This window comes from Notolabrus celidotus, chromosome 6, assembly GCF_009762535.1.
Source record: "Notolabrus celidotus isolate fNotCel1 chromosome 6, fNotCel1.pri, whole genome shotgun sequence".
NCBI classification, from domain to species: Eukaryota; Metazoa; Chordata; class Actinopteri; order Labriformes; family Labridae; genus Notolabrus; species Notolabrus celidotus.
The window spans coordinates 27,072,968-27,094,297 of NC_048277.1; the positions used below are offsets into that span (position 1 = coordinate 27,072,968).

At 41.3% G+C, this 21,330-nt stretch overlaps 1 protein-coding gene across 2 annotated transcripts in view; it reads left to right on the top strand.

Annotated features, from left to right (window-relative positions):
* Nucleotides 1–21,330, top strand: part of LOC117814850 (neuronal cell adhesion molecule-like) — a 94,906-nt gene that overhangs the window by 10,765 nt on the left and 62,811 nt on the right. The window contains exon 2 of one of the 2 annotated variants that reach the window (XM_034686398.1): nt 4,782–4,923. The exons of the other annotated variant lie outside the window; for it this stretch is intronic. The gene's annotated coding sequence lies outside the window, so the exon portion shown is untranslated. The remainder of the gene's footprint in view (nt 1–4,781; nt 4,924–21,330) is intronic. 2 annotated transcript variants of the gene reach the window in all.

Consider the following 21,330-nt stretch of genomic DNA (forward strand, 5'->3'; position numbering starts at 1 on the left):
ATGAGTCTTTGTCAGTGTGTGCCATGGTTTACAGCCAAAGCCCTATGGTGTTAAGAACCCCACGCAGTCTCTCAAAGTTAAATGTGACACTATAATCTTTAAGTTGAGGACTTTTTTTTTGCTGCAGAAATTGTCTTTTCAATATTTACCACACAAGTGCACCATTGTAAATATGAATTTTAACTATGAATGACATCCCTTATATTGGTTTTAGGTTGGTATTGTCCTGGCAGAGGTTGAAAAGACTCTGGTCTGAAGGAGACCTAATGCTCAGGTCTTCAAGGTTGGCTGGTTTTGGGCCTCTCAGGGCTTCCAGGCACAATGACCACATCTCTTTATGAGTGGAGCCATGGTGGACATGTTACTCAAAGGGGCTACTGCGTGATAGAGAGCACGCCTCCGCAGATCCGGCCAGAGAAAAATAGGACACTTTAACTCACTGGTCGTTTGTGGTGTGTCACTGAGGTGGAATTCATATTGCTGCTGGTTTTGAAGTCAGTATCTTGATTGTAGTTGACATTTTGGGGTATGCAGAGGGCTCAGCGTACAGTCAAAGGCCACTCTTTGGATGTTCACCAATGCCTCCATTAAATGCGATTGGTCTGGAATAATAGATAAAAATGTTAATATACTTACTCTGATGTTATATTCATTTTCAGCTATCTAAGCTAAGCTAAATTGCACATCTGGGGCTTTTACATAATTGTTAAAACCGCTATCTCAGTCAAAATCTCCATTCCCCTTGATTAGATGGTAATGATTAAAAATGTAGTTTCATTTCCAAAGCCAGCCTCAGAGATCATATGCACAGTGCTTATAGTATTTTTAAAACCTGCTTTATAATCTCAGCTCGTAGCCATGTGATTTAAATAAAGGAGCAGTCACTGCCCTGGGAGCAGATTATACACTGATCTCTACCACAGTCTGTCTCTGCCTCTTTCTATTCCTTTCCTTCATGACTCTTTTTCTGCTGTATCATTCCCTGTGTATATTTCTTATCTACATTTAATGAAAGTTTGTACGACTGTAAGAAAATATCCTGAAAAAACAAACAAAAAACTCCTAGCTTTGTTGATGTTTACATACAAGAATGAAGTCAGTTTAGCATCAAGAGTTGTAGCATGTCTTTAAAACGTACATTTTTGGAATGACAAGCAATACAATAATTAAACACAGCTTCCTGTTCTGCCTTTCTTGTTGATGCAGATACAATATTGATTTAATGATATAAGAACACATGGAGTGCTGTATGTCACAGCCAAAGAAACCCAATTGTAGTAGCCCAGATGTCATTTTTATCCTTTAAATTGAGTTATATTGTGTTTCTGTGTTATATGATTCAAAGACTCTTAATTATATATTTGGAAAGTGTTTTGATCAAGTGCTAGGTTAAATATGTTGGCTTCACCCTTTGTGTTTAGCTATTATCTCTTCAAAATGGTTGCAGTTAAGCAAGCTAGCATTAGCTTTGTCAATTAGCTACAGATACACTTCAGCCGTTATAAAGTAAAACTCAGTAGTTACTTCACATTTCAATAGATTTTTGATTAAATGTTTGGTCAAATATTGAGGCAATATATTTTAACTTAGTTATTTTGTTAGGGATGTACCGAAAATGGCCAAAAAGTGCATTTTCGGTTTTTGGACGAAAGACTTTAATCACTTAAACAACACGGTCAAAACACAGTGTTGTGATGACGAGAGCAAAAACTGCGGCCAGTACACGCTTGTCTGGATAAGGGCCAACATGTCTGCATCCGTTATTCCTTTAATTGCAGCACTAAAGCGTCTTCTAAGCAAAGAGGTTGAGTCGGACCACGGAGTGAAAACAATGAAAAGTACACTCTTAGAGTCTGTCAGCAAACATTTCACTGAGATCTATTCAGATCCTCTGCACTTCATCGCATCTATACTTGATCCGCGTTATAAAGACCATTACTTGGATGTGGGAATAAAGCATCTCACACAAGAAATTATCAAGGTCCCGACCGATGCGGAGAACCCGTTTGCCTTGATTTTACTGAGATTGGTACATACACAGTCATAGCCATAAATGCAAAGGTACTAATAATTGGCATAATAATTTCTTTTGGTGTTTCAGTTTTCAGTTTTCGGCCTTGGTTTCCTCATTTTTGGTTTTCGGTTTCAGCCAAGAATTTTAATTTCGGTGCATCCCTATATTTTGCCCTTTAATAAAAGCAAGCTTTGTTTCCTCCAGTAAAAATTTGCAGCAGCAGGGGGCAAATGTTCAGTATTTGCTATGTGAAAAGTGGTTTAGTGCATTTTCTTTTTATGTTGTGATGCTTACGTCTCCGCCTAGTAAACATGTTATCACTAAGTAGACAGCTTTTGGCTTGAAATGATCTGTTTTTACATGTTTTACTCCAAAAAGATCATCTGGGTCTACGTTAACATGCATTCATGGAGCTTATATTTTTATGCTGTTGTATCTGGGGGTATAGCCTGAGGCAAACTGGTAACACTAATTATATCCATGCATATTTTATGAATGTATAGACTGCCATGTTTTCCATCCTTGTCTTTAAATGTAGATGCTGTTCACCAATAGAGTTAGACTCAGACCAATGTAGGGGAACTACAAGGAGGTCGCACTGATTGGTTTTTCCACGGTCATCTGTAGTGAAAAAAATCTAATTAAGCCTTGAGCGTCCCAAGTCAAACTCCCCAGGATTACCCTGGCCCTGCACCCAAAACCAGACCCTGGGAGAGAGTGATAACTAGACTCCCATAATCTGGAGCAAAGGCACAGTGGGAGTGGAGGGGGGCTGATGATGAAACCATTGCAAACCAAATCTACCAAAACCAAACTGGAGGGTAGCTGACGTCAGCACAGGTTCTGGAGCATTTCAGTCACGTCACCCAGGAAGAGGTGAAAGATACCAGGTAAATTAAGTTCACATCAAACACCACAGTTTCAGATGTACCAAAGCAGACTCTGTGTGAAAGTGTCCAACACCACAGCAGGAAGTAGTGCACATAGCCTGAGTAAAGTCAGTGTGTTTTGGTGAGATAAAGATAGAAAAAACTGATTTCATGCAGAGTTTCATCCGTATTTCTCACAATCCCCCCACGCTTTGAAGTTAAATTAGAAGTGTGTCTGTATGGGTGGAAGAGACAGACAGATTAGAGAAAAGAAAACACGTTTGGAGAGAGTATTTAACCCCCGCCTCCTCTCCTTTAAATCTGCCTTTGAGACAAAATAAAAACCCTCTAAAGTAACCTTCCTTTTGTCCCAACTTTAGGATGTGGGCTGACTGTACGCTTTGAATTTTAGGGTTTGCTTTTCTCCCCCTCCTTTTGTGTCTCAGTCCATTGAGTGAAGGTACATGTTTACTGATGTCAGTGCTTTTTAACAGTCCTTGAAAGAGTCCATTTGTGAGAAGAATCACTCTCAACAGGAGACCACTATTGATCAGGTGATTGCTTTAAGGAAGTAGGGTTTAAAGGAAAAAGAGGTGAGGAGGGTGAGGGGTCAGAATGGGGTGAGAGACAGGGAAGAGCCAACGAACAGGACATGCGCTCTCTCTCTCTCACTCACTCTCACCAGGATGCAGCCAAGTTTGAAATACAGCTCTGTTTTCTTTTGATCCTGGAAACAATGCACCTGCTGGAGGCCTGAGGATATGTCCTCTCCCCTTGTGCCCTTTTCTCATGTCTCCAAGGTATCACTAACCTGTACCCATGTGGTTTAGGGTTTAGTATCAGGATTGTAAAACTGACTTAACTTGGACAATGGCCTCTTTTCTCTAACACCACAAAAGTTTAAAAGTTCCTCGTCATCCATCCTTGATCTCTCACAGGACTCGATTGTTTGTGAGGTGTTTTTCTGTCTAGCATCAAAGCACAGCCAGACAGAAAGCTGAATATGTTCTTTTGGCTTCAAAACAAAAGCCCCCAAATTTGTTTCCCTCGCTCTGTTTATCTAAGCTGTGATTCAGCCGAAATGGGACTTTGGATATGAATTTTGAGTGGAAGCAAAGCGTTGGCAGCAGAGTCAAGGCCCTCGTCCTTGAGAGAGCCCTGTTGAATTTTTTTTCCTTCCAAATGGCTGGTTTAGAAAATGAAAAGAGGAGTCTTGAATAAAGCCTACAAGTGATCTAATGCACCGCTATGATGGAGGTCCGTTTTTACCTATATTGTCTGTGAAACCATCCCCTTTTTTCTCCCTGTGACTCATATTGTGTGGAATTGAAGCATAATGGACTAGGTGGCCGTAGAAAGAGGAGAAACCACCCGGGACAGCTAGTCATAGCACTTCAGTTTGATTGACATAGCTCTTCTTTTTTCACATCAGACATGGTAAAACGGTATAAAAGTGGCTCTTTTACATAACATTGGACAATTGCATGCCTAACCTCTTTCATTCAGCACTGGGCCTCTGAGAATTCAATCTGGAGCAACCTCAACATATCTGTGTTTTGTGATGCTAAAATTAGGAGAATCTGAGGCATGCGCTTGATATGGTAATAAGGCAGGAAAATTGTGTTTGAGTTTCAGCTTTTCAACTTGAACGTGCCAGAATTGGCTTTCTAAATTTGACTCATTGATTTGAAACAGTTCTCACAATTTATCCATTATACCCTGCTATTGAAGAAACCATGGGAGAAATGGTGTCACAGGATCTCTGGCTGCTGACACAGTTCTATGATATTATGGTTCAAGATACCTAGTTTGATATTACAAGTGACATTGATAGTATTAATAACCCTGTGGTGTTAGAGCAATTCAACTTATATACATATATTCTTTGATTTCAACAGATCATACTACCCACTCTGGATGTGAGTGTTTTATGGCCAGGCTCAGTACACAGAGTGAGTCTTGATGAGGGACAGGGGTCGACGTTTTACTCCACAAAGAAGAATTCTGATGTTTGCTTGTGAGGATGGCTGACCAAGTGAAGTGAGTTTGGTTATGTTTCACCAAAGCAAAAGAAGATGAAGATGCAAAATGCAATTTATGTCACAAATATTTTTTTGCAAGGCGAGAACGCAACCTCTATGGCTAAGCACAATGTGCATAAAACTTAACCACAATGCAGTGCCTTCAATGGTTTTCAGGTTTAGAAAAGCTTGCATTAACTCTGGCTGCTGCTGCTGCTGCTGCAACCCAATGTTAACATCCCTGTTGAAATGCGCAAGATTTAAAGCTGGGGTTGGTAGTCGAATTAGATACACTTTTTTTATACTGGTTAAAATGATCTTTATGTCCCAATGGCAATCAATACATAATGTGTTCTTAAAAAAGAGTGAAAAAAAGCTGCTATCTACAGCCGGTGTAAACCTGGGAAAACACCAACCACTCCCTGCCTTCAGGAGCCAAATTATGAAACCAATCAAATCCCGTCCTGCCATTCTGCCCGCCTCCTGCACGTACATTTCATGTTTGTTTGTGTTTTTAACTTTCACTATGATAATGTTTTGGTGTTTTCTTACCGCTGAGTGAGACATAAGTTGACGTAATTCAAAACACAAACGATGTGTTGAGGACCAATTTTGAATCAGTCGCCATCATATGGTCGCGATGGTGAGCGGGGGCGTAGTTTTGGAGGAGCTCCGAGGGGAGGGTGGGAGGGATTAGACGGAGTCCTGAGGAAATGCTACATTCAAATTCATGCTAGTTTTCTGTGACTACCAACCCTAGCTTTAAGGTAGTTAGCTAGTTAGCTAACTAAATAAGGTGACATAAGGTTACATTTAAATGTGTTCAAGGTTGGGCTAGTATAATGACTATTAGGATAATGTAAATAAAAAGAAATCAATAAAGCAGCACCAGTTCTACTAAACAGCTATTGTAGTCTTGTCTTTCCACCAAAATGTAGAAAAGTAGTTATAGTGATTGATTAAGACTCAAATCATGAAGGAGGCATGATAATGACGTCTATATCAATAAAAATGAACTGTCCCCCCCCTCTGAGCTCAAAATTAGCCAAACACATTTTGCCATTTTGCTAGCTGTGGGGAAAGTTATGCACTTAATAAGCACCAATTTTTTTAGTTTTGAGACTAGATAATTAATCTAACATGTGTTTTATTTTTTTTTGCTACTTGTTTGTTGTCTTATATTATTGCTCTGCATGCTGTGGTAGAAACCTGAATGTCTTTTTTATGATTAGGGCCTATGAATAAGGGTGTGGATCAGTGCATTTACTGGCATACCCACCCTCAATTGGTAGTGCATTGGGGCTGTAATTGAGCATTTTTAATACTGGTTCTGTTTTCACAACATTTCTTATTATTGTATACATTTATGAAACTAATTGTACTCTGTTCTGATGATGTCCTGGCTCCTGCAGCATCACTGGAAAAATCTGACTAAAACAGAATTAGTTTGAGGCTCATCCTCTAAGTTCCCGATGATTAGTCTTACCATTCTGATATATGCAAGTGTAAGCATTACATTTCTGCCAAGATTATATCTAATGAATCCCTGTTGGCTAATTTAAATAGTGTCTGTTAGGGCTCCATGTAGTCTACTTTGCTTCCCTTCTCTGCTCAGAACTAAGCTCTCTAAGTGAAAACCAACACAGCAAGAAAAAAATATGCAGCCGGACATCTCACAGAAGAGTGCACTGTGCTGTATGGCTATGATCGTGTTGGCAAATGTAGCATAAATGAACACTTCTGTGACACTAAAATGTTTTTTCTCACATAGAAGCAGCTCTCAGCTGTGCAGAGTGCTGCTCTAAATGTTTAATGGAGAGTCAGGGGATGAGGGGCATCCTCTGTCTCTATGGCTCCGTCTGCAGAGTGTCTCATTCCCACCTGGCTGAGCTCCAGTGCTCACTGCAGCATTCTGACCCACTACGCTGCTGCATTGAGACCGGATACAAAGCCTCATTGGAGACTTTTTAGCTCCACTGAAGTTATGCAGTGTATTGTCTAGCTTTTTTGCAGCACCAGCTTCTGTTCTCCAACTTGGACAGACTTAAAAGTTCCTCTACTATTACTTGACTCTCATGCCCTTTTATTTCATTTTCTGGCCTGGCCTTCACCACAACATCAGTGTCAGAGTTTGTAGTATGCAGGTCGTTTGCCCGCCTCCCACCAGCCTGTGTCACGGTCAGAGTCTCAACATTGGGGGGACAAGCCATGGCCGTCCTTCAATGGCTCTTTCACTGCAGCGTGGTGACAATGCATTTTTTCCATGCCATAAAGCAGATGCTGTATTATAGCAACACAATACTGAAACTGTTTAACATGTGAAAGGCACACCGGGATCAGGATGCCTACCACTGTGTGGGGCTTTTTGACTTGCCACTCTATAATGAGTACGCACTGGAAGGAAAAGAAACAGGCAGCTTTGACTGGCATTGTGATCAGTGCATGGAGAGAGGAAACACAGAATAAAGTGCTGAACCAGGCTATTCTTCTGAGGCCAGGAGTTTTTAGACATACTAGAATACAGAGATTACTGTGACATCCAATGTCAGCATCTACACCAAAAACTGATAAATAGGCAGGAAACTAGCAGTCTAAGCAATCATCAACCTACAAAAAGACTACTCTCAGAATGATTTCATGCTGTAGAAATATGTTCTGTGGTTTTCTCATGCCAGCAATCCTTGATCTGAGCAGTTCAATAGAGCTGTGGCAGGTGTCCTCTGCATGAGGACAACGATCTTTTAAGACCTCTTTCTCTTAAAGTCAACAAGAGAGTTACTAAAAAGTGAAGTGAAAACAGCTTGACTACAAAGGCATAGAAAAGCCCCGCAGTTAAATAATTAGCTTCCTTTGTGTGACTAGTACCTGTCTTTTCATGTCTCGCTGTCTGTTGTCGGTGAGTTGAAGAGGCTCCTGTTGCTTTGAGTTGTCCGCCCTCAGGGTTTCTTGCTTGCCTTTATAAAAAAGAACCCCACTAAAACAAGGTTGAATCAGCACTAGTGTTGGAATTAGTGGTTGTCTGTCTGTCAGGCTCCTAATTGAGCACTCAGGTAGAGAGGGACCTTGAAAGCTCAGACAGGCTGGTTGGTCAGTCACTCTCCTAAGACAGACCCTTCTACATCCCAGGCTGGATTTCAGACCCCTTGAAGGACCTTCTGGAGACAGACAAGCACTCAGACCCCCTCCTGAAGCTAAGGTTCCCCTTAGCCACCCAAGAACCACTCTAAAGGCTTATCCTCCCTAACAAGAGCTCTCTGAGGTCTCCAGTCCTCAGTTGGTCATCAGTCAAGTCAAGAACACACATCCATCAAGTCAAGAGCCTTGAGGAATAAAAGCAGCAGCACACACATAAAAGCCCAGACTAGGACACGTTTAAGTATATTAACCCAAGTCTGGGCCCACTGCAGAAGAAGGATGGCACTATGGGAAATAAAGAAGTTACTGGTGGTGTATAAACCAATTGTGTAATTTGATTTCTGCCTGTGTTGGAGCTCTGCAGGCGGATGAATGTGTAGCTAAATCTTGAAGAGAAAACAGTGCTCTAGGCTGTAGTTAACCAGAGCTGTACATCAGTTTTTTCCTCTTGTACGGTGATTTAGCCAAAGAAGTGATGACATGAAAATGTCCGTCTGAACAAGGAATGTGCATGTTGAGTCAACTAAACCATTAAACATTGGCACCCTTGCTAGCTTGCTCCAGAATTACTAATCTGTTCAATGTATTATTAATATCATCATCATTGGAGGCCTGAAATTGTGGTCTTTTATAATGTCTTAACTGTAGCACAGCCACTCACTACTGGTTGTGGCTGTAGCCCTGCCATAATGCTCTAATGCTCAACCACACCATTGTAAACAAGCACAGATGATAGATGGACTCTCGTAGCGTGGTGCTTTGGCAGTATTTTGATTTAGAATATGATGATGAAGTTAAGATACTTAACTACTCAACTAGCCCATGCATATGGACCTGCAAAGAAGACCAAAGGCTAGTGGTCAGACTTTATAACCAATAACAATAACCTCACCAAAACGAACTCATGTACAATATTTCCCCCATCTTTATTAACTTGCAATAATTGCTCTCTTCTTACATGTGCAATATGTTTTTTCTACTCATCTTCTCAGTTCTGTTCTTTACATTGTTGGCATTGTTGTATACCAATGCTACAAGTCTGTGCACATTTTTCACTGCATCACTGGTTTTGTAAATATCTGTAAATGTACTTATTTAGTTGTGTATATACGTTGTAAGATATACTTATTTTTACTTCTTTAATTTTAATTGCTAATAACTTTTTAATAATTGCTATATATGCTCTTGTTTGTTTTTCTGTTTTGCAGTATATTTGTTTGTTTTGTCTACTTTGCTGCTGTAACACTTAAATTTCCCCATTGTGGGACGAATAAAGGATTATCTTATCTTATCCTATCTTATCTTATCTTAGTGGTGCTAGCTCTGCTAATGTTAGGCACACATGCCAAACAAATTTGACAATGTTAACCCACGCTTTGTGACACTTTATCAGCTGTGTTAAAGAAATTGTGTTCAATTTTGACTATCTGAGTATTTTCTTACCTTTTAGACTTGTAGGTTAGTCAGAATTCAAATCTCGGTTTGGACAAATAAGAAATGAGTCGCCTCTGAAGGTCCTTAGTCTGAACTAGAACCCCTGTTGGGTTGATTGCCACAGAGGCTGGTATGGGCATTCCTTGTCAACTGAGGATGAAGTAATCTTCTTTTAATGATCCTTTGACATCCCTTCCTCCTCTATTTTATGATTTTTAGGGAAATATCTTTACAACTTATGAATAAATAACATTCCATTTGATACTGTCAGGTTAAAAATGAATGCCTCTGAGAGGAGTTTTTAACTGGTTGCGAAACAGATTGAAATTGATACTGACATCTCTTTATGACCTGCAAAAGCAAACAAAACCACCAGCAACAAAACTGACAGTTTTCATGCAGCAATTTTTAATGCCTGAAATCGCTGCGAGAGGATAGATGTCAGATGAGAAGATTGACAGCACACTGAAGAAACAGACTTTCTTTACATTTTCAACAGCAAATATTCACATTGAGTGAAACATTTCACTGTCAAAACAGAGGGATGAGATTTTTTTATGCCAGAAGGTACCTTGGCATGCAGCGAACAACACATGAGGGCATGCTAACTCACTAAATTAGGATAGTGAACAAGGTAAATGAGATACCTACTATGGATAAGCTTGTTGGCATTGCTCACACATTAGCATGCTGTTAACAGTCAGCCCAAAGCACTGCTGTACACTGTCACATAATTGGTAGCATGAAGGTACACTCATGCAACAGGCATGAATGCTGTTTCAGTTCACTTTCCATCAAGAATAAGTGGTGGACTCTGTTTATCAACCATGTTGGGTTCCCTGCCTTTAATCCAAATTTGAATCATGTTTCAAAGGTAACAGAAGCCAGTTTTGCCAAACACCCCCTATTGCTACACTCCATTATATATTATTTGCTCCACAGCATCCTTTACAACAGTTTCTTGCATACAAAATTGCTATTTTTCAGTCTTATTTCTCCACAAAAAGTCATTTGGGGTGCAAAGAAAGACAAGAAACACATTTAAAGATGCTGTTAATACATTCTGCTCTCAAAGATTCCCCTTAAGACACTTTTATGGTGATAGAAATGATGTATTCTCCCCAAAAAATCATTCAATCACTTTTTATCATCCCTCTGTCGATGCTGGCTTTTTTACCATTTCAGCAATGAGCATCTGTCCCATTTTGTCGTATCATTTCCCTGAAGAGTACAAGGTGTCTCGTGACAAATACAGCAGTGTTAGTTTTGCTTATCAAGACTGAGGCAGAGGGAAGACAGACCACAGAGACTTACACACAATCAGCAGAGGCTACGTGAAATCCCTCTCAGTTGTGAATAACTGAGCATGTAGCCCAGATACAAGAAAAGTCGTATCAGTGAGAAAACTCAGGCCTGAGTGACTGTGAACTGACAAGGCTGTTGTCTTCAGCAAATCACAAAAAGAGGGGTTTTTCTTGCAGCTTCTTCTTATCATTGGAGCCAGTTTTTTTCTGACATGGTGCATTCAGGCACAGCCTCTGTCTGTCAGCTTCGTTTTGTTGCTAATTTATTCATTTAAGCAGCGGCAGCCACATTCAAAGACAATGGCTCACAAGCTCTGAGTTGAATTAACCTCAATAATTATGCAGATTCAGGGAGAGAAAAGCCCAATTGTTACGCACTCCTCAAATTCCTGCCCCCTCCTGTGCTTGACATCCAAGTGAATAAATTATCAGACTCAAGAAAAGTATTCAAACCTCCCTCTCCAGGATCCACTTGTCAGCCGCTACACATTAATTGTGTAGGAATATTTAGATTGAACCTTTTGAGGTCAACAGTTCTTGTTTGTGTTTGTGTTACTGATCATTTCCACGACAGTCCTCAGGCTAATGGAAGCATGTGTCTACTGTGAGTGCATTATCCTGATGCCTGTAGTGCAGGGATCCATTTTCTCCAAACATTTCAGAGGAATCGACTTTAAGTGTTTCCAATAAGGACCTGGTTCAAAGTGCTAGCTAATGGGCTGTTTGATCAATACCTGAGCGTTTCCACTGTAAACACCAAAGTTGGTTGAACACATTGAAAGCAGGGCATTGGAATCCATTAAGTGTTCGTTGGAAATCAGAAGCCATTTAGCGGTGTTTATGGATGTTTTGTTTTGAGCTTTTATTATATCACTGTGATTAGTTCACAGCATGGACTCTCATACAGTTTTGTTTGTTATAAGCCTTAAGTTATGCTTTTGTTTCATGCTTCAAATGGGGCCAAAATATTGCTGAGTATCAAACATCCAAATTACAAAATGATGTCTGTGATCTTTCTGTCCTAAATAAAAAGAAAAGGAGAATTTACATATATTTTTTATTTTTAATCGTGATCACAGACTTAAATTTTGGACTCCAGGACTTTCTTGGGGTGTGCTCACTAGCAGACTAGCTAAAGAACTTGTTGCAAACTATAACTTGTGTCAATATCGTGCTCACCAGTTATAGACAAATTAAATGTTATTTAATCTTTCTTTTGAATGTGCAGGTTTTCAAAAACATAAAGAGGACCAACTTGTAAAAAATGATAATAGACTATATAGAACATGTACTATACAGTAACAGTGACCCCACCCAATGGTTCCTAAAGAGGCTTTTTACTGCCCAACAGTGGCAGCCGGAAAATGCTGACTCAGCTTAACTTTCAGTCCGTCTAGAAAAAAAGAAAGAAGGTAGAGTGTGGAGGAGTCATTTGGTCCAAGCAGCAACCTCCAGTACTGAAAAATTAAGCTAATGCAGAAGTGCTTAAAACTGCAGTTCCCCAGAGTCCACTTAAGGCAGGCTCTGAAAGCCAGTGGACAAAAATTACAGAAATCCCTCCCGTAGTATGTACAAATAAAAAAAATGAGAACTGTTTTTTTACCAGGCTGTAAACACTTTTAAATCTGTTGTCAAACTGGCTTTTAAAATGGTTGTTAAAAGGACCTCCAGGCTTTGGAGCCGGCCTAAAGTGGACACTTCAGGTAAAAACAGCTTTTCTGACATATGCTTGAAAATAGATGTATAATTACTAAATAGAATAATCCTAAGTTTTCTGGTTACTCAAAGAGACCATCTGACTTCTTCAACATTAATGACAGATGCTTCAGGAACAACACCTTGCCACTTCTAATCTCACAGTTGAGATGCAATAAGGTACTGGCTGATTCTTTGGGAAAAACAACAAACTGAACCAACAATAACAGAAGCCCATTTGCATTCTGTACTCAGCTGCTAAAAACAATGGCAGCTGTAATTCTGCCTAATGTACAATACAGTGGAGGAGATGAAAGCCTCTCTTCAGCAGTGTGCTGGTACTCAGCCCGTCTCAGAGGAAGTGTTAAGATGGAATCTGGAGAATTGGAAGCCCAGGGATGTTTTTATATTTATTCAGGTGTTTCTAAAAATAGGACAGCTTGATTCCAGAAAGTCGTAATGGGTTTAATAACTGAGGTAATGTGTGCTGTAATGATGCAGGGTCAAGATTCAGCCTCCAACCACAGCTTTTCTCTGCCACTTAAATTACCATTGTCTGTTTCTGTCATTTGTGACCACCGCCTCCTCAAAATGCTATCGGTTACTCAAACACAACCTGTGTCAATTATGTGTGTGTTTTTGTGTGCATCCAGGCATGTTTTGGGATATATATGTGTCTGAATTATTGATGCAGTGTAAATCCAATCTGCTGCATGGCAGGTGTGCGGTGTGCTGTTTGCTGCGTGTGTGTGTGTTTTGTGTACTGTGTTTTGTGTACCAGACATTGTCAGGGAGAAGGAAGGAGCAGTGCTGTAATTAAAAGGCAGCACGGTCTGCAGTCCTGCCCACACAGATTCAGCTTTAGGCATATGGGCTAAAGGCTCAGCAGACTTTACATATAAACATGACCACCAGTGTACACACACACACACACACACACACACGCACACACACACACACACACACACACACACACACACACACACACACACACACACACACACACACACACACACACACGCCCATACTCGGATGCAACATAGACATCTATCTCTTCCTCCTCACTCTCCCCTCCCTTCTTCATCCTCCAGTCTCAGTTGAGCAGCACAGTTTGTTTTTCTTTTTCTCTCCCTCCTTCGCTTTTTCTCTGTCACTCATACTCTTTGTACCTCTCCCTCTCTCTCCCCCTCTCTCTCCCTCCCTCACAAACTTCACAATGTACCACACTCAAGCTGCAGCAGTCTGTTATTGTGCAGCATGCAGACAAGCTGCTAGGAGCCGACCAGTGATATCATCCCATTGTCCCTGCGCTGTCACCTGCACCAGAGAGCAGGGAGTCTAGCAAGATAGAAAAGGGAGGGAAGGAGAAGTGGAACGAGACTAGGCAAAAGTGAGGGAGGGTGAGAGATTCTTGAGAGGGATGGAGGACTGTTTGGTCTACCTCCGTGGAGCCACTCCGAGACACTAGTGTCTTCAATGACACTTGTGTTTTCGGCCAAACAACAGGGAAGGCTTAAAAGTTATCATTATTCAAAGACATCCTTTGTTAAATCAACATGAGCAAGCACTTGGCAACAATGGCATGAAAACAGCGTTTTTTAAGTGGCAGAAACTTCAAGGAGAACCAGACTCCTAGGAACACAGCCATCTGTCAGGATGGGATAGACAGAAAAAGACAGACAGAAATAAAGTCAAGGAAAATGTATACTTCCATTTATTCTATTGTAAACAGTAATGGTCATGTCATACCTTGTTACCCCTTATTTTTATTTTACAGAAACAATAATTTTAGTTGCCAGTCAATCCTAATCATTTAAATTTGCTGTTATTTGATTCTGTTGAAGGGGCCACAAAATGAAACAAACACTACTGTTGTGATCTCCAACATGAAAGCCCTTTGGCAGCTGAAAAGTATCTTCAGGCATTTTAATATTGGACATTAAAATAAATTGTAGTTTCATTGAATTTATTCTAAATAGTAGTTTTTAAATTCTTGGAAACACATTTAGTTCTGTCCTGCTGAGAGTTTCATACCAAGACTGGTTATTGACAGGAAATACAAAGCTAACTACAGTAGCAGGCTAACATGGCTTAGCGAGTCTGACTCTGAAAATAAATTTTCTCCGTCACTTAAAGCTGGGGTTGGTAGTCAGATTTAGATACACTTTTTGTTATACTGGTTAAATTGATCTTTATGTCCCGATGGCAATCAATACAGATTGGATACGGAGTAAACCTGAGAAAACACCAACCAATCCCTGCATCAGGAGCCAAATTATGAAACCAATCAAATCCCATCCTGCCGTTCTGCCCGCCTCCTGTGCGTACATTTCATGTTTGTTTGTGTTTTTAACTTTCGCTATGATAATGTTTTGGTGTTTTCTTACAGCTGAGTGAGACATGAGATGACGTAGTCCAAGACACAAACGATGTGCTGAAGACCAGTTTGAATCAGTCACGATCATATGGTTGCGAATCAGCGGCGCTCGTGCATGAGAGCGGGGGCATCGCTTTTGAGGAGCCCTGGGGGGAGGAGGGGAGGGGTCAGACGGAGTCCTGAGGAAATGCTACATTCAAATTCATGCTAGTTTTCTGTGACTACCAACCCTAGCTTTAAGCAAAAAGTGGCACATTTATTATAGTGCTTAAAAGAAGCAGAAAGGAGATTGTTGTTACCTTTGGACAGAACTAAGTGAGCCTTTTCTGCTTATTTACAGTAACTTGCTCAGCAAGTTAGCTAGCTTAAAGCAGGTGCTTCATATTTAGCTTACATACATGAGAGAGTTCTTGATACTCATAACTCAACTATGGTAGTTCCTGTATGTGTACAAATTACACACACAAAACGTGTTAAAAAAGTTACAGAGCAGGCAGAAAATGTGGTGAACCAGGGAGGAAGCTAGCTTTCAGTCTTCTTAGCAAGCTAGGCTCATCAGGGCAGGTTTTTACATTTTAATAAACAGGCTGTTAAGAAAGCAGCTGTAGTTAAGAAGTATAAACACTTGTCCTGAAATGTTTCATATCCTTTAAAGAGAATTAAAAAATAGAGTCAGGAACTGTTTGGATTTGTGATTTCAACCAGTTCTGTTTCCTTGAAAAAGCAGTTTCGAGGCTACATGACCATAATTGTAAGGAAGACATTAGCATTGTGGAAAGTAGGCTGCATTATTTGAAGTTCGTTGAGAGTCCACACAGCTTTTTTTTACCCATTCTTTATTTGTTTGTCCAAGCTGTTCCATCTGCTGTTATTTGAGAATTTAGAGTACACACACCGACCAGTACACCCACACACAGGAGATTCAAGTTTCAGCAATGTACTCACAAGCCAAACAGACACAACACACCCACTTCAGGACATGTATACAAACTCAAACAATTGCAGGTTCATGCTGCAGAAATGTACACACTCATATTCCTCCCTACAACACACTTACACTCACGCTAACACACACACACACACACACACACACACACACACACACACACACACACACACACACACACACACACACACACACACACACACACAGTACAGTAAGCTTGTTAAGTCCACACACAACAGCTAACTATCTAACACCTCCTCACCTTTCCTGGCCTTCACTTCTGCTCCTCATTTGTTGCTGCCTTTGGCATGCCTTCGCCTCCTATATTTCAAATCTCTCCCTCTTCCTCCCTCTGCATTCTTATCTCACTACCTGCAGCAACAGGATGTGAGTGTATCTGTGCATGAGTGAGTATCTGTGCATGAGTGTGTGTGTGTGTATGTGTGTGTGTGTGTGCAGGCTTCAGTCTGCTGTAGACGGAGTGATTAAACCCTTCAGCGCTGCCTCCTTCTCCTTCTTCTCCACCGAACCAGCACACTTCGACATAATGCCACGTCACTGACACTCCCACGCCGCCAGCTGTCTGCAGATAGTTTCAATTCGATTTAAGTTATTTATTCTCACAGAATTGTCTGTCAATAGTGTCTGTTTGGAAGGGCTGAGCAGAAGCGTTTCTTTCACTCAGCCTTTTGTTTGTTTGGTTTTGTTCATGTCGAGTCATTGAGTACAATATGGATTTCACATCAGAGCAGCAGGCGAAAGATCAGTCCGTTTGTCTCCTTTTGGACTCACTAAAGAGTACAAAATGTTGCCAGAAAAGTTCTTAACATGAAGTATTTGTTGTGATGCAGGTGTTGCTTTGCCACATGTTTTATGTGTGCTGTGGGTTTGAGATGAGGCTTTTATTCAGCCTGTTCAAAGCCAAGCCTTTATTACCTTTCTCTTTTTATTCAGTACACCGCAGGTTGAAATACTGAGGCAATCCCAAGGCCAAAGGCATATTCTTTCTTATTTTTCTTTTTATCTATTGATAGGCGAGCTTGGCTGCGTGCTTTCTTGACTGCTGTCTGTGAGTCTACCACTTTGATCTGGACTGAAATATCTCAGGGACTATTAGAATAATGACTTTTTTTTCTTCTTTACAGACATTCATGGTTGATGATGAATGATGAATGATGAATCCTACTAACTTTGGAGATCCACTGACTTGTCTGATGACTATAAAAGGTGCATTGGATGGATGCATTTCCACAAAACACACACATTCATGTTCCTAAGGGATGACTTCTTTTAACTTTGGTGATCCTTTAAGTTTTTATATCCCTAGTGCCACTTAAAAGGATCACCAAAGTTAACCCCTTCAGGGTTAGTTTGTCTCCCCCTGAAAAGCCCAGTACTTTTCAAAGGTTCTGGGACTTTTGGTTGAATGTAACGTTTGTGGAGTTTACACAGAAACACAGAGGGAGTTCCTGGGGATGCATACTAGTTAAGTTATTTATTAAGATTTCAAAATATTATTAAATATATATTTTTTTCTCCATACTTCACTGGCCTGATTTGCACAATCTACCTGGAACTTCAACCCGCGGCCGAAACGCAGACAACAATGGGGGCAGAGGAACCTTTTAGTTCCGGGGGAAAGTAGTTCTGGGGCTAAAAGACCCCGGAACTCTTGGTCGACATGCACCTTTTGGTGATATGTCAGCATGCTAATACACTAAAACATGGTATAAACTCTACCTGCCAAATAGAAACATGCCAGAATTATGATTGTGTCATGTAAACATGCTAACTTTAGCATTTATAGCTCAAACGTCTTCACGCTAGGATTCCTGTTGAGTGTACAATCTAGTCTTGTTCAGGGTATCTGTAGACTATCTCACTTGTTTGTGTAGAAGCTGTACGTGTTCGGATTGTCGTGGGAGGCTCAGGTTGCGCTGAAGAGACAGGTGGTGTGAGAGCTGGACACCCAGCATGGGTGAGGATGAAGGAGAAATGAAGAAGGAGGGAAGAAGAGGAATCTCATTCCCCCCCTGCTGCCACAAACGTGCACTTCAAAGATGGCTTCTGGAGGCTCCCGGCTTCCTCAGCTGTTGTTCTGGTTCAGTAATGAAAAGTCATTTCATGTAAATCAGGAAGGACAGTCTATCAGGAAACTGGAGTTTTGTTTTATTCTGTAGCTGCTCTGTAAATAGCCGGTTAATGACTAAGTTCTGGGTTACATGAAACTGCATCCCTTCACCGGGACATGGCTGCTGTTTAATGCATCAGAGTGGCGGGTTGTTTGTGGTTACGGTGCAGCATTGCCAACTGTAATGAACAGCCGGGATGACGCACCCCATGCCGCATCGATCCCACACTCTCACACAGACGGCGGATGGAAATTGGTCCTGGTGGGGGAGCAGAGGAGGTGCACACATGCCTGCACCTTCTGTGGACACATATGGATGCGGGATCAGCACACATGTACATACTGAGAGGCCTAGAGAGAGTGTTGCGTCCATGTGTGTATGCGAGAGGGCAGCGTGTGTTTATTGACTCCTGCGGGTGCTGGGTGCTCACTGGACCGAGGATGATCTTCTTATTGGTGACAGTATGGAGCATATAGAGGAGGAGACCTGCTCCTGCGGTGGGCTTTTCTCCCTCTTTGCTGCAGAAAGCTCTTGGATCTCTTCCACCTCGCCTCATGCCCTCAGCTGGAGCTCTCTGCAGTTGGAGGAGAGCCTCATATACAAAGTGTATCAAACCAGGCTGTAATGCTTCCTCTCCTGCTTCATTACCACATGAATGGTTGCCATATTTCAATATACTGTGTGGACACGTTTGGCAAGTCACTCAAAGTCATTGGCTTGAACATGGTGGGCTAACAATAGCCAGTGGAGGAGGGGGTCCTTCTTTAAAGGTTCAAAGCAGTAGTAGAGGGACATATCTTTAAAAATGAATTCATGCTTTCTACAAATTGAGTCTTATTTTTTAAAGTCTGGATGCTAATTCTATCATCTGTGATGCCATTATACTCTTTATGTTAAATGTTGCATTGAGGAGCACAGCAGCATTAATATAACAAAGCCTGAGGGTTATATGATTAGACAGGCTGTAAACAAGCAAACAGTTAAGTCATAATAATACTCTCACAATAAGCATGCAAGAAATATCAGTGATAATCCTCCAGTCACAGTTGTAGCTGTGCAACACAACAAACAAGAGAGCATGAGACGATGAAAACAAATGCTGAGGGACCTCCGGGTGGTGTTGTAAAACAAAAACAATGCAGCCAACAAACACCGTATTCTCCTTGAAAACTGGTTTTGCTTTTTAATCCAATGAAGCAGAGTTAGTTGTGTACATGGAGTGAGATTTGAGAAGCCAAAAGGAGCCCGGTCACATCATAGTCCAAAGAAGGATAATAAGTGACAGTAAGGGTGCATTACTTTCTCAGAACCCTCTTTGGTGAGTCCAACACTATCATAACTAATGAGATGTTCTTATTCCAGACCTCCGAGTTGCACCAGAAATATCAGATTTGTCAAAGATCCAGTAAGGTCTGGATAGTGTTATGTCTTTCCAAAGTTGCTACACTCTCAAATGAAAGCATTGAATTATTAAGTACAGATTATTTGATGGAAATTAATGGAAAAGAACACAAGAAACCTTTACTTCTACGTTATGTTTAAGCTTTAATTCAGCTGGAGTATGTCCCTGAACCAGAAGTGTTAGAAACGGTTAGAGAAACACTGCTGCTCTGGCTTCTGTTAACTTTGACTATTGTTTCTTTGAATTGTGACACTGAAGCTCTTTCAGTGAAGAAGAAATACGATACACGACACGACTACAGGTCCTTAACCTCTGGGACGGTCTGCTGCCTGTGTGTGGTAAATCTCTCCCATTCTACACACTCTTTGTCTTATTTAACTGCGCTCTCTCTGCCTCTCTCTCTCTCCCTCTGTCCTTTTCTTTTTCCCTCCATCATCCTCTCTGTTGTCCGTGAGCGTGTTAACACTCCAGCCCTGTCACCGAGCCTCATGGCACCATGGAAACCAGTCACACCATTCTCTCCCAGTGTGTGTGTGTGTGTATCTGAGTGTGTTAGTGTGTTGATGGGCGGGATCGGGGTCTTGTTTGGTTTTTAAAAAAAGCTGAGGAGAGGTCGCGGCCGTCCCTGTGGGCCTCTTGCTGTAATTCATGTAAATTCCCTTAAGACCCCAGTGCCTTTGTTTTCCTCATTGTCCCCTCTGAGCCGCCGTATCTTCAGTTTAGAGAAATTAAGTTTTTTTTCTTAGATGATTCCTTCACTCAGCGCCTTTGATAGTTAATCAGATACCTCGAGTTATCCTGATAGTCTTGCTATGTGATACCTCTGACACGGAACTCCGCGCTTTTATTGTGAAGTAATGAGTTCAGCCAGAGTTAACAAGGATAAAATTGATACAGGCATGAACGAGGACAAATAGAGGGAATGCTAAAGGACACTGTTTCTTATCAGAGGCACTGTCATGGTTTATTCTTTAATAGAAGATCACATTCATACAAGTATTGATCTGGCTCAACCATAAAACTCCTGAGGAGTACCTGAAAAAAACAACTATTCAAAAGTAAAATGTAGGAATGTGTGGGCAGCAAACTTAAGAGGCAGAAATCATCCGTACTTGTCTTTTCATTCTTACTCTGAAGTGTTCGATAGCCTTGTGAACCCAGCCCCTTGTTCTCTCTACGAGCCAATCATATTTCACTCCCATTCACATTTCTGAATAGGAAACTCCTCGCCCAGAACACCCACTGATTGACAAATGCATGCCCTCAAACACACACACACACACACACACACACACAAGCACACACACACACACACAGCGTGCAGCTCTAGTTAGGAGGGCTCGGTCTAGACCGCAGCGTGAACTTTGTTCTGTTAAAAAGTTGCCATTGAAATATGCAGTTGCCATTGAAATATTGTTTTTCCATTGGTGTGCTGACAAAGAGCGAGGAGGGCGCCGCTCCTGTCTCAGTGTGAGGCTGAAGGCGCAATGGGCCGGCGGGGATCGCCCAGTGTCTCTGCTCAACAGAGCCAGTGTGCAGAAATAATGCCCATTAGACTTGGTCAATCACGCCCCCCAGCTCAATGAAATATGGCCCTTTGACTCATTCCATACCATAATCTATACACCTCTGTGCTATCCATCATCTCTCCCAAAGATGTCTGCCATCAAGAATGCTTTCATTTACCATACATTTTTTAAATTGATGCCTTCTCATGCGGCGATGTGAGATGCTGAGAAAGCTTTAAGGGGTGAGTTATGTTTACACAGAAGACGACTGAAGTTGTTCATTAGTGAATGAAGGTGGAATTCAGAGTCAGAGGTTTCATGTCCACTGACCGCCAACGACGCTGTAACGCTCCATAGGCTGATGGTCTCATCACGGTGAGTGGGTGGAAATTATATACCAGCTGTAGCGTGAAACAATGACCGTGTTGTGAGGCTTTTGAACCTGCTGGTGCAGACAGAAGTCATGCCTTTGTGGTACCATAAAGTGTCTGTC